General features: G+C 41.0%; 1 protein-coding gene across 1 annotated transcript in view; it reads right to left on the bottom strand.

Moving 5' to 3' along the window:
* dym (dymeclin) overlaps window positions 1–13417 on the bottom strand; it is a 71354-nt gene that overhangs the window by 21832 nt on the left and 36105 nt on the right. The gene's annotated exons all lie outside the window — the stretch shown is intronic.

Here is a 13417-nt window from a genome sequence, read left to right as displayed (position 1 = left end):
TGTTACATCCTGCCTCATTTCAGATTTGAAATGAGATAAAAAAAAATATTCAGCTAAAGTACTGCAATTACTGTAAAATATATTACAGTAAGTTGCTGAGCAAGCTGGTTTAACCTCTAATGTGTAGATGTGTAAATAAGCAAAACTTTGTGGTAAAAAAGCTTGTTTTCTCTGTGCCATGAGACATTTAAAACCTAAGAAAGTGTAATAAAGAACATTTGTAAAGTCTGTTTAGCCACATGTTACCATGAAAAGCACAACTTCAAAAAGAATAGTGGCCTTTATGTTCTACAAAGTGAGACTTATCCTTAAGGAGTCATGACAACCATTATTGTTCTGATGACGACCTGTTTTGACCAAGAATTTGCTAATACCAGCTAAAACTAGATTCAAAACAGCAGCTCAGCGAGACTGCAACGGCAAGCTGATTGGAAGCTGAGATTCCACCTCCAATCTGGGCTAACCATCTGTAACAGAACTGCATGTGGTAGCATTTTATATTCCATCTTTGGTGCCCTGCTTCGGAAACAAGTCCTTATCTTATAAATAACTTTGCTTGCTGTGTGGCCCTTTTTTTTTTTGCTGTAACCACACATAAGCATACGCTCAGTCTTATGCACATTAACAAACACAATCACCCCCTGAAAGTAGCCAGAGGGATTAGGATGACTGTAAATAACTGTATTCTGTTGTGCGTTGACCATGAATCAGGCCGGCCACACAGATGCAATAATGCACTGCATTGATTTCCACAAACTGGCAGACAAAGGTGTGTGGCAGTGTGGAGCTTTAACAGGCAGACCTGAAGAGGCAAGTTGAAGGCAGGAGAGCCGGCTATAATGAGGATTGATTGTGCGTCTGGAAGCAGAGGGTGCTCTCTGGGCTCGACTCTACTGCCTAGCTAGACCTGCTCCACTCTGTTCTGCCGTGGCAGGCCATAATTAGACAGAAAGCAGGGACAGATATGGGAGACAACTGAGTGGGAGGAAGAGGAGGCAGAGGAAGGAAGACAGTAACAAAAATGGAAGCAGAGAAGAAGAGAGAAGGAGGGGGAGGTTGATGGAGAAAGTGAACACGATGAAGAGGAGACAAAAGGAGGAGAGGAAGGCAGAGTGGGAGTGAGGGATGCCTAGTGTGTTTGTTCTCTAGCTCTGCACCCAGCTTAATGAGATTAGCCTGGCAGGAAAAAAATGCCACACTGGGGAATTCAGGTCACATGAAAATAGGCTAGCTAGACGTCTGCCTGGCCCTATGTGTATGTTTGTCAAGTGGATGAGATTAAGAGGTCCATGGTCTACTTGAAACCCAGACAGGATTTAAATATATTGGCTCCTCCTCTTCTACTTCCCACTCTGTTCTCTTGCACTTGTTTTCCCAAAAATGTACCAGCTAGACAGCCCGAAAAACACCTGACATGTGTTTGTATGACTGCATGAAACCATTACAGCCTTCCCTTTCTTCACTCGCTCCCCTTCCTCATTTTTTTCCCTTCCCTCCCCTCCTCTTCTCTGCTCCTTCCTCTCCAGTCATGTGCTATTTTCCAGCCTCCTGCATTGTCATTTAGTCACAGCCACTCATGCCGCTATTTAATGTCTTCTCTCCACCCAGGAAAACACAGGCCTCAGACATGAGCTATATCATTAGTCTCAATGATCCTGCCCCAATTTTACTTGTTTCTCCGTTTACTCAAACCTTACAGGAAGGCTGTGAGTGTGCGTATATGCCTGCGCGTGTGTGCTTCCATCTGTCTTATTCTGCTGCTAATTCTTTAACATGCTGAGCACAAATGTGTTATGTCTGCAGGTACGTTTGACCTTTGCTATCTGTCTGACAAGGAAAATTATAGAGTTTGCAGATGCAATCAGTGACTGGGAAGGACATTGCTAGCACTACACTATCTATGTGTGTGTGTATATGTCTAGCCGTCCTATCATACCCATGCCTGTTTTTGTGCATGTTTGTGTGTGTGTGTGTGTGTGTGTGTGTGTGTGTGTGGACAGGGTGTTTAGAGACACAGACATGTAAATCCCTGTAAAGTAGGAGCTGGCATCATTAAACCAATAGCTTAGTGATTCCCTGGCTGGCCCCGCTGCTCACTGCAGGCTGTTGCAGGGCAGACAAACCAGACATATTAAGAAAGAGCACTGACAAAGACGAGGGCACGGAGAGATAAACACAGACAGATACAAACAGAGAAAGAGTTAAAAGCTGCACCTAATAGGCAGATGTTTTCACCGTGTCGGATTGCAAACCATTCAACTGAAATTTAAAGAATATTTGCATTTTTTATTCTTGATGCAATATCATAATGGAGGGAAAAAACAGGGAAGGCTTGAGTAAGAAAGACGGATGATGGAAAGCATGAAGAGAGGAAAAAAAAGCACCACGTATACAGACAGAGAGGGTCAGACGGGCTGAGTAGCAGCAGCCTACCCTGTCTTTTGGGAGTTTTTTGTTTTTTTTTAAAATAGGTCATTGTCTGACCTGCATTATGGTACCACGGCCATGTCATAATCACACCATTTTGTGGAGCACTGTGCCCAGGTCAGCCTCTTATTACCCCACAGCCTCACAAAACATCCTTTGTTGCACACACACGGCGCGCACACACACACACACACACACACACACACACACACACACACACACACACACACACACACACACAGTGTGAGGCAAAAGACAGTGTTTGCCTGCAGAACTACAACACCAACAACTGCCTGTCTAGGATCTATTTGTGAGAGACTGTTGGACAAGAGCTGCATCACTGTCTATGTGGAGGGGAAGTCCAACATATTTGCAGACAGACATCTTACTATGACTTTAAATAAGCACACTACCTCTTGGAGAAATGGCTAGCAGTAACAGCAGGGGGGCAAAACAGCAGTGATGTCGATGATGGCACGAGTGATAATGATAAAAAAGATGACGGCAACAGGTGCAACAGAACTCGAGCAGATAGGTGGGCAGTGCTAATTGATCCGCTGCTAGCTGTGCTCTGTTTTGCCGTGCCTCGATCAGGAAAAGACCAGGCCACAGCGGGGCTGCCCTAATTACCATTTGGAAGCAGACAATCATTAGGACCCCAGAACACCTGCTGCCTGCAGGAGTGGCACTCCTACTGCCCGCGAAAAAACGCAGAAAGGGTCGGAGGGAAAGAGGCAGAGAAGATAAGAGGCTGACAGATATATAGAGAGACAAGCTAACAAGTAAACTAACAACGAAGTCTGGCATCGTCTTCACTAGGCAGGTGAGGAAAAAAAAAATTCAGGAGATAAGAGACTACAAAGGGGGGGTCAGTGAGTAAGTCATCTCTCAGCAGGATATGAACTTAATGAGAGGAACACAAGGGGACAGACTTATATTGAGACTGAGAGGAGAACATAATGAGCAACATGAAGTGTGGCATCAGTCTAAGAGGTTACTAGAATTTGTAGAGCTTGACCTCATTATAGATTATTTTATTCAGTGTTAACATTTTGGAAAAGACCACCAAAGACTTGGCCATTTAAACCCTGAGTCTGGTTCAGTCAGTGCAGTTGAAAACACCTCTGTGGGCGTTTAGACTAAGAACAGCCTTGTGTTACCAACATGTAAAGGGCTGCATTTATGGGGGGGTGTTGCTTCGATAGTGGTGAGTCAAATGAAAGAGGATCCAGGGAGTCCAGTTTGATTCCTGAGTTTGAAGGCCTAAGAGACACCAAGGCCCAATACCAATATACCCCTCACCCCTACCACTTAGCCCTCATCCCTCCATTTTGCGTATTCATGTCTAGGGATAGGGTGTCTAGATTCTTGTGGGGATAGAGGGGTAGGGCAAAGTGTTAGGGTTACATGGCCCTCCAAACTGAGTTTTTTCAGAGGCACACTCCAAACAAACAGTGTGTTTACATGCACAGTTAAGTTGAGCAACTATTATAGCTCGACTGGCCATTTAACTGGACCACTGTCCTTGTCTCAGTATATAAGCAGGGTAGGGAATCGATTTATTGACCAAAGTATGTCCGACTTCCCTACAATAGGTGGCAATATGCCCCCTTTCAGCTTGTTAGTACTGGACCTTTTTCCAGTTGATCTATTATGTCACAGACCAAACACTCAAAAAACAAGTTAGCTACAGTTAGCTAGTGGCAAAGTGATACCATGGTGGACAACTTCACAGCTCTGTACACTTTGTCTGTCCAAAAATGCATGGCTCTGGATGTAGATTTCGCCATGTTGTTACCGCCTTCTTCATCTGTAAAGCATTTAATGCTATTCTACTTCCGGGGTCAAAGCCCAGGGCAGACACTGTGGAGCATGCGCCAGTTTGGCTCGAATTTACTGTTTACGTGCAATTCAAGTAGTAATTTGACTCCCAAACGTATTATCGGGGTATGTTAGTCCGACTTTGAGAAATTCAACATGTTTACATGTATTTTAAAAGTCCAGTTTTAATCGGACTAACACAATAAATCTATTTTCTCTAATGTCATGTAAACGTACTGAGAGTGTTATGAGAAACAATTGTCAAGATGGCTCCCAAATATATTTCCTTCTTTAATAAAGACTTAAAGATCACAATAAACACTGAATTATCTTAGTTTAATGTTGTTTTACTGTAAGATATTCCTATAACAAGCATAACAAAAAATTGCTAATGGTATGCTGATGTCTTGGTGGTTAAGTAGCTAGCTAACATGATACTGTTATTGCTGATGTGTGCATGACAGTCACAGATTTTGACATATTGCCATGTCACATTTCCCAAGCCTTGATAGCAAGTTGCTGCACTTGGTTCTTTTTTATTTGATGACTTGTTCGATTGACAGTGTGAAACTTATGCTACGAACAAACCGTGAGCATTCATGGTTTTCTATTTCCATCAGGTAAATGGCAAATGTCATTGTGATAATACTGTTATTGCTTTAGTTGCATCTGTTTACGTTAATGCTATCTACGACTATTGATGATAAATGATGGTCTTAAAAGGTAGTCCCATTTCACAGGGGAAGATTTCAACCACTACCCCTTGTAACCATGTTCCAAGGGGCAAAGGAGTACACGCAATAAGGGGTAGGGGTAAAAATGAGAAACAGGATCGGGCCCAAATGAAGATGAGGAAAATATTTTTGCTTCTCTGGAGAGCTACCATCGCAGCGATTGTTTTATCTTTTATTACGGCAGTCATGATGTAAACAGTACAAAACAAAACAAAAGCAAAAGTCAGACGAAAGATCCACACACTGTAGTGACAGCTCCCATTGTCTACAGTTGACGAAGATCTCTGTTAGACAGAGACATTGCTGATACCAGAAAAGTGAGTAAAATGCAACTTTGCCAGTTGCAAGCTGCTCCTCACTACATTACCAAACAAGATCAATTCAGAAGAACCTATTTGATAATCACAACAACAGACTACGATGACCAATCTTTAACTGTCGGGAAATACGCTCAAGGTGTGAAATGGTATGAAATTGTGCAAAGTTAAATATATAGGTGCCCTTTACCTTCCTCATTTCTCTCCCCATCTCTCCTCTCTGGGTATTTTCACTTGAAATGGCAAGACACTGCCAGGAGTGTGTGTGTGTGTGTGTGTGTGTGTGTGTGTGTGTGTGTGTGCCATGTAACCTCTGATTTCAAGGAAGGCGGTATGATAATGTGCATCAGTCTTCTGGGAGGGACTGGCTCTACATCAAAAGACTATAAGAAATGTGACAGGATAGTTCACACTTCAATCAATCAGTTCCTACTTTCAGGTAAACCGTGTATGAAGGGAGACACTGATCTCTGCCCTCACACATTATGTTGTCCCAGAGTCTCCATCAACACCGTGGAATTAGAAGAAATGGACATGGAAGAAAGTCAGCGCAAGCCTGGGCGATGAAACTGCCACATTTAACAATCTCAGAGACTGAGAGGGAGAAAATACATGAGATTCCCATTTGTGATTGAGCCAAGTGGAGGCTATGCTGAACACAGATAAAGTCATTTCATATAAAATATGCAGAGGGGACAAAGATCAGGAGAGGACAGAAAAGTATGGAAAAGGAGACTGGAAGTGCAGAACATTTTACTGCAGATACATCACTACATTTCCCACTTAATTTTTGAGCTAAGGCAAAACTTTACTTTAAGTCTGTGTATAGCATTTATAAGCAGTATATAGACATTTAAAATGCTTTATAACTCACCATAATGTTGCCGTAAGCAGATGCAAGTGTTTATTACTGTATTTGTCAAAAACTATAACTCCTCCTGTGGGCACCAGTAAGTGTAGGCGGCTGTATAAATACATCATGAATAACGACACAGTAAAACACAGTTGTAATAATATGAAATGTGTCTTCATAGTAGGAGTTGAAATTTTTGACAAATACTGTACATTATTAAACATTCAAAATGTTCTTATGGCTGCTTACATTATAAGATAATCCTTTATTAGTCCCACAGTGGGGAAATTTACAGTGTTAGAGCAGCAAAGTGCAAAAACCACTATAAACAACAAGCAGGATATAATAGAATAATAAATATGGGCACAGACTGAATGGTAGAATTCAAGTTATTGCATATAGGGCATGCTGTTACTGTACAATTTAATTTATACTGATATTGCACATGAGTGATGCCTGTCAGTTTTGGTGTGTGTGGTCTACTAGGAGCAGTGCTGATTGTGAAGTCTGACAGCAGAAGGAAGAAAAGACCTGCAGTGTCTCTCCTTCACACTCTGCAGGTGAAGCAGCCTGTCACTGAAGGAGCTGCCCATGTGCTGTCAGAGTGTCCTGCATGGGGTGGGACATGTTCTCCATCTGGGATGATAGTTAAGCTATCAATCCTAATATTCTCCTAACCCATATAACTACATTATAATAATAAACCATATTAACAATGTTTATACACTGCTTAAAAATGTTAAATAGTGTGACTTACAATAAGGATGCGGGGGTATATATTTTCTTACTTTTTCACCACTGGTGTGAGAGTATATCAGCATATTAGGACACAAATTCTTGTCCCATGTACAAGTGATTATAGCCTGACCTGGACACTGGAATTTTGGGGAGGATGCAATAAAAAAAAACCCTGATAACAATAAATAATTAATTTTTAACACAATCACATAACATGAACAAAAATCTTGATACAGATTCCTTAGTTTTTTTTTTTTTTAATTATGACCAAGACACATATGAAGCTCTTCATGGGGACTTGAAGGCTGCATGAATCTGTTAGCATGTTCGACTCAAAATAATGTAAAACACACTCAAGGCAATGATAAATTGCAACAACGACTTCAGAGACTGTACAGCAATCATCAAAGTACACAGTTTCTAGTCATCCAAGAGCTGCTGTAACATTAATGGAAAAAGTGTGGATTTTGCAAAACAATTTTGTAGCCTAAAAAGAAAGTGGCAAATTCCTGGAAGGGCTGATAACAAACAGAAGGCATAATGTTTATTATCTGTTGATATATCCTCAGGCTCTGCTTTTTTCCCTAAACAAGAGGAATGGTGCTACGGAGCTAATGCATGTGTCTACACTGGCTATTAAAAAGAGATCACAGATTGTGACTCAACCAGCGCACATAAACACATAGACAGGGTGGTCCAACATGCTCCTGGCTCTGTGTGTGTGTGTGTGTGTGTGTGTGTGTGTGTGTGTGTGTGCTTGTAGTCTCTTCCCAGAAATGTGCAACAGTAAACAGACGAAGAGGCACAGAAGTAACATTACCACTACCACTGGCTGGGAGCATAAACAGTGACACACAACGCAACGCAATGCAACACAGTGCATACTTCCTTCTTTTTATGTTTGCTTGTGTGTACGAGCGCACACTGCATGTCACTGCGCATATCTCAAAGGGCAAGAGAAAAAAAACAACATATGCAATCAGAGGTGCAGAGGCTGCAGAGAGCAACCACGGGGCCCCAAGAGAGCTGCCCTGCTTGGACTGGGAGCCTCTAGCTGTCCCCTGGGGGCTCAAGGGGCCCTTACCCTTCACTCTTTCTTCCATGACACTAACCAGACACAGCAGCACATACAAGGATGTGTGTGTGTGTGTGTGTGTGTGTGTGTGTGTGTGTGTAGGGGGGGTGCTTTGCGTGTATTTATATGAGAGAGCGAGGGACCAAGAGGCAGACATCAAGAGGGAGAGAGGGAGGAAAACGGAGGGGGAGACAGAGAAAAAAGAGGCAGACATTAACACATACGCAGAATGCGCCCAGCTTTAACCCACAGCTTAGAGCATTTGACGATGTTTTTTCATATCCTCCTCTCAGTCTCTCCCTTGTAAAAGAGAGCAATTACATGTCCAGGACAATCCCACATTAAACAAACATTAGTTCTCTCTCCAGAGCCAGACTCAGCCAAATTACATTGTTTCCAGATGCCCATCACAAACCCACCCTCTCTCCAAACCCCCCCTCATCTCTTCTGCTCGTTTCTACTCTTTCTATTGTTCGTCTTTTCTCCTCATGTTCTGCTCCTCTTTATTGCTCCCTGTAGTTCCCTAAACTTCAAGTTAAGATGAAGAGTTTGTGAATAACACAAAAGCAGGCTGCTTTCAATTACACTGCCACATGCACTACTACTAGAGGAAGAAAGGAGAGCCAGAGATGAAGAAAACAAAGGACTCAAAATGATTTCTTTTAGATGTCACATCTCCAAAACTAATGACGGACGTCAGCCTGTGTGTGTGTGAGGTCGTTAGAGCTGGCCTGATAAGAAAAGCTATGCATAGGTTTTTATGTAAATTTCAGTTTAAGGTTCATACTGCAGGTAGGCAGAAGATATAAATAATTGGCTGGTCACTAATGTTTAGCTTGTAGATAACGTTTGCAACCATTCACCTCACTTTGAATAACCTTCCTTTGTATTAAACACTGAACGACTTACTTTTCATCTATGATCTCACATTCCCATTGATAGGAACAAATGAGACAGATATTTGCTTAAAATGTAATCAGTATGCAAAGACAGTTAAAGGCCTCACTGCCACAGAAATGACACAGCCTTACCATCCAGAATACGTATGATGATCCTATATAAAATTCACTGCAGCATAATGGGTCAGTTTTGTTGTTTCTTTTGGTCTTTTATGAAATTATCTGATCAGTCTAGCAGAAATGATGGGCTCTAGACATTTTACAGATCAAACAGTTTTGATAAATGACTCGACAAATAAATTCTTAGTAGTATCCCTACTGATCAGGTCTACATTTGAAACGCTCTACGCCCCAATTCAAATCAGAATAAACAAGACTAACAGCTACACTAGCAGCTCTGTGAAACAGCGCTGCATCTGAAATCGCATTCTATGCACTGCAAACCCGGTATTTGCTCTATTGTGCAACATACTTTTGTGTATGTAACAGCAGTGTGTTACTTTATGGACGCACTAAGCTTTAATTACCACGTCTCTTTCTGACAGCCTCCTTGCCAGTTAGAGATGCATAGCAATGGTAGCCCATGCCAACCTCAGCTCTACTGGTTATTTAAAAGTAATCCAAAACTATATTGCATCTAGCAAAGTGAAATCACTGAAGCAAGTGTTACTGATGTTACGGAGCTGTCTTGGTTCATGTCTGCCATAATGTCTGTTACGAATGTTGTCATCTACTGTATTGCATTGTGGGGTATTAATGCTGGCGTAGTGTCAAGTTCACATACTAATGGTTTCATACTAAGGTTTCATACTTACTTATAAATCCCACAAACTGTTTTAGCGTAATAAATGTTATGTTAGATAGTAATTTATACTTACAATGTTAAAATGGAATTTCGGATGCAGCCCAGCAGGACAGCGGCACACTGAGCTAAACACTAACTTTAGCATCCTAACATGCTAATATAGACAATGCTAACATGTTAATCAGATGTGTCATCAGGTTAGCATACTAACATTTGCTAATTAGAACTTGACACAAAGTACAGCTGAGACTTAGGATATTATCATTAGTTTTTCAGGTATTTGGTCATAAACGAAAAATTAAAATATTTACTTCATATTATGAGGTATGCACTGATTTAGTTCAGATCGGATCTGGCAGAAAATAAGAGGACATTCATAGATGGCAGTGGCCGATGTTTTTCTATTGCGTCACATGCATTTTATGCAGGCTAAAAAGCAACACTGATGGCCACAAACTTTAATTAATGAGCAGGTACAAGGAGAATAAATTAACCCTTTGGCAAATAGGCTCCGAGATCTCACTGGTGTGTGACGAGATGGCTAGTAGCAGCCGTCATCCCGTCATCCCGAGGACAATAGCAAACGTGTTTTGGTGAACAGAGATCTTTCCTGAGGAGCCTTCGGGAATAAAGGACATAGTAAAATCACTATTGTCTTGTCAGAGGACACACTGTATTGTTTGCCAGATAGGCAATTCTACATTGTGAACAACGAATCTGTGATAAAATCTGCAGGAGGAGAGCTAGTTAATGGTAGCTACAACAGCTCACCGAGGTTTCACTGAGTTGCATTTTGATGCATTCAAGCTCTATTCAGTAAAAATGTGTAGAGGGGCAAAGATAGATTATAATATTCTCATGATGTGTTCAATGTTATCTTGTAAACGTGGTTTTTGTAAAGAAACTTGAATAAATACAGTTGTTTGAAGGAGAAATTTGTTGATGTTTTCACAACAATATAAAATAGATAATAGAGAAGTAAACATAGTAAAGCCATTTGAAGCTTTTTCAGTGCATCAGTGCATCCTTACATATTACAATTAATTCTGACCTCCCCCAACTGAACAGGGACCCTCCAGGCTTTACCAAACACTCAGAAACACCACTGACTACGACCAAGATGTTTACTACCAAATACGTGTGAAAAGCTGACTGTGCACTCTGCTGCCCAAGACACAATTAAATGGAATTTATATCTCTTGGTGTGTGTGTGTGTGTGTGTATGTGTGTGTGTGTGTGTGTGTGTGTGTGCACATGCTCACAAGGCAAACAATACAATATGTTCCTTTTAATCAAGAGATGTCACTAAAACTAAAAGTTGACTTCTAGCTGTGAACAGTAGGCCACGGGGACCCTTGCAGACATGGGAACCAATGTCACGTTGAGTTAGTATAGTCTAAGCTCAAGGATAAACAGCGTTATCAGAAAAGTTGACCAGCTCTGTCTTAAAGAGTCTATGACCCAGACTGGATGTCAGACACTCTTCTAGGAAAAAACCCTCGCCGCAAAATTCCCATGAAATAATCCGACTGGAAATGTGCCTTGTGCCCTTGAGCAACGCACTGGAACTCTACCAAAAGCAAGACCGCTGTTGTGCAGTCGACCTTACACTTTGACCTCTCACTGTGTGTGCGTGTGTTTGTTTTATTATTGTTGTCACTATTATTATATTCAGTCTGAGTGCACTCTCCTATGGAAACAGCTGGCTGGACTGATATCTTTAACAGAGAAGATTTAATCAAGGCAAAGTAATCTGTCTTTATGTTTTTCTTTTCCATATTTAGTCATGTATAGTGGGTGTTTATGCATGTGTGTAAATAAAACAGAACATTAAAATAAGCCCTGAAGGAAGGAAGCATCAAAACAAAGCAGGATAATTGCATTTTATATGTTTTTATGAGTGTGTGTGTGTGTGTGTGTGTTTATGTGTGTGCAGAGATGTCTGTCTGTAAAAGGGCCTCATCAGACAGTCGCTACATGGTTGAAGGAGCACTCAAATACACTCACGTTTCCACAACACCTCAGGGCATCTATGGGGACCTCCTAATACATCTCCAACCCCCAAACACACACACACACAAATATGTTTACGCAGACACACACTTATATAGGACCGTGTAAATCTAATGAGACAGCCAGACTGAGACGTATACAGACAAACCTGAAGGCAGAAGCGCCTGAACACAAACACTGATCGTTATACAGTCAATAGTCGACGGAGTGTACTCAGTGGTCAGGTGTGGTGTACTAACAAGATCCATAGATACTTGATTGCATTGCAACAACATCATTTTAAACGTATTGGTTTGTGCTCTGTCACTTAGTTACTGCTGTGGTGCTGTTAAGATTTCAATTTCAGATAAACACTGATGTTTCAGAGAAATTTCAATATTACTTTGGTGCCACACTGAATGACCGATTTTAACATCCAATTTTAAAAAACACTCAATACTTTCATCTAATATTATTCTACAAGTGGAGACTCAATTTCAGTACAAATTAAATGCGTGGGCTGGAAAAGTAATGTGAAGATGACAAAGGCTTGGAGTAGACGGAGCTGCATACTGCGACACCACTCTGGGCCTGCAGCAACAGGCCTTATATTCGATGCTTCCCAGCAGCTGAAAACGTAGCGACAGCATCAAACTGTGCACCACATCCCAAGTGAGTACCTAAACTGGTCGACAGAACCGGTGCCAGGAGCAAAATGTGGAGTTGTTTCAGTCTTTTACAGCAGACTAAGAGAGACTTCAAATAACATTTCAAACTCCATTATAAAGGAGATGCTACAAAGCAGCAAATGGCTAAATGTTCTTTTTTTGTTTACTTTAAAACATCAAATAATGCTGACACAAGAGCTGATATGGCTGATGTACTAAACATTTAGCATTTTAAAGTCACAGCTTTGAATTTAAATGCTATGATGACTGCTTGCATTTAAAACCATTATAGCATGTTAGGGGAAAAATAGTAATACTTGGGTTACTTTAGATGAGAGGATCAATACCACTCTGTATGCTGAATATGAAGCTTCAGCCAGCAGCTGGTTAGCTTAGTTTAGCATTAAGACTAGAAACCAGGGGGAGACAGTTGGCCTGGCTCTGTACACAGGAAACAGAATCCGACTTAAACGTGCCTCTAGAGCACACTAATTAAAATTGGGTATTTTGTTTGTTTAATCTGTTCAAAAACAAGGTGTAAAATGACAATTTGTGGTTTAATGTATGTCTTTGGTCATTGCCTATTTCCAATCTTTATGCTAAGCTAACCTACTCAGCTGTGGCTTTATATTTAAGGGGCAGATATGAGAGTGGTATTGATCTTCTCATTTGACTCTCTGCAAGGTAGGGCTGCAACTACTGATTTTTTTTCGTTATCGATTAATCTTCCCATTATTTTGTCAATAAAATGTCAGAAAATAGTTAAGCATGCCTGGTGTAATTTCCAAGAGCCTAAGGTGACGTCTTCAAATGGTATGTTTTATCCGACCAACAGTTCAAAAACCCAAAGTGATTCAGTTTATTATCATGTGTGACAAAGAAAAGCATCAAATTCTTACAATTACGAAGCATCAAACTAGCAACTATTTGGCTTTTTTTGCTTAAAAAATGACTAAAAACAATTATTTGATTATTGAAGTAGTTGTCCTTAAGACACATTTTTGGGCTGTGGTGACTGCTGATTTATTACAAACACTGTGGCTAAGATGTAGAGCAGGTCTTCCACCAATCCGAAGATTGGCGGTTTG

Source organism: Epinephelus lanceolatus, chromosome 19 (assembly GCF_041903045.1).
Source record: "Epinephelus lanceolatus isolate andai-2023 chromosome 19, ASM4190304v1, whole genome shotgun sequence".
NCBI lineage: Eukaryota > Metazoa > Chordata > Actinopteri > Perciformes > Serranidae > Epinephelus > Epinephelus lanceolatus.
The sequence above is the reverse complement of the archived record's forward strand: the minus strand, read 5'-3'. Positions and strand labels throughout refer to the sequence as shown.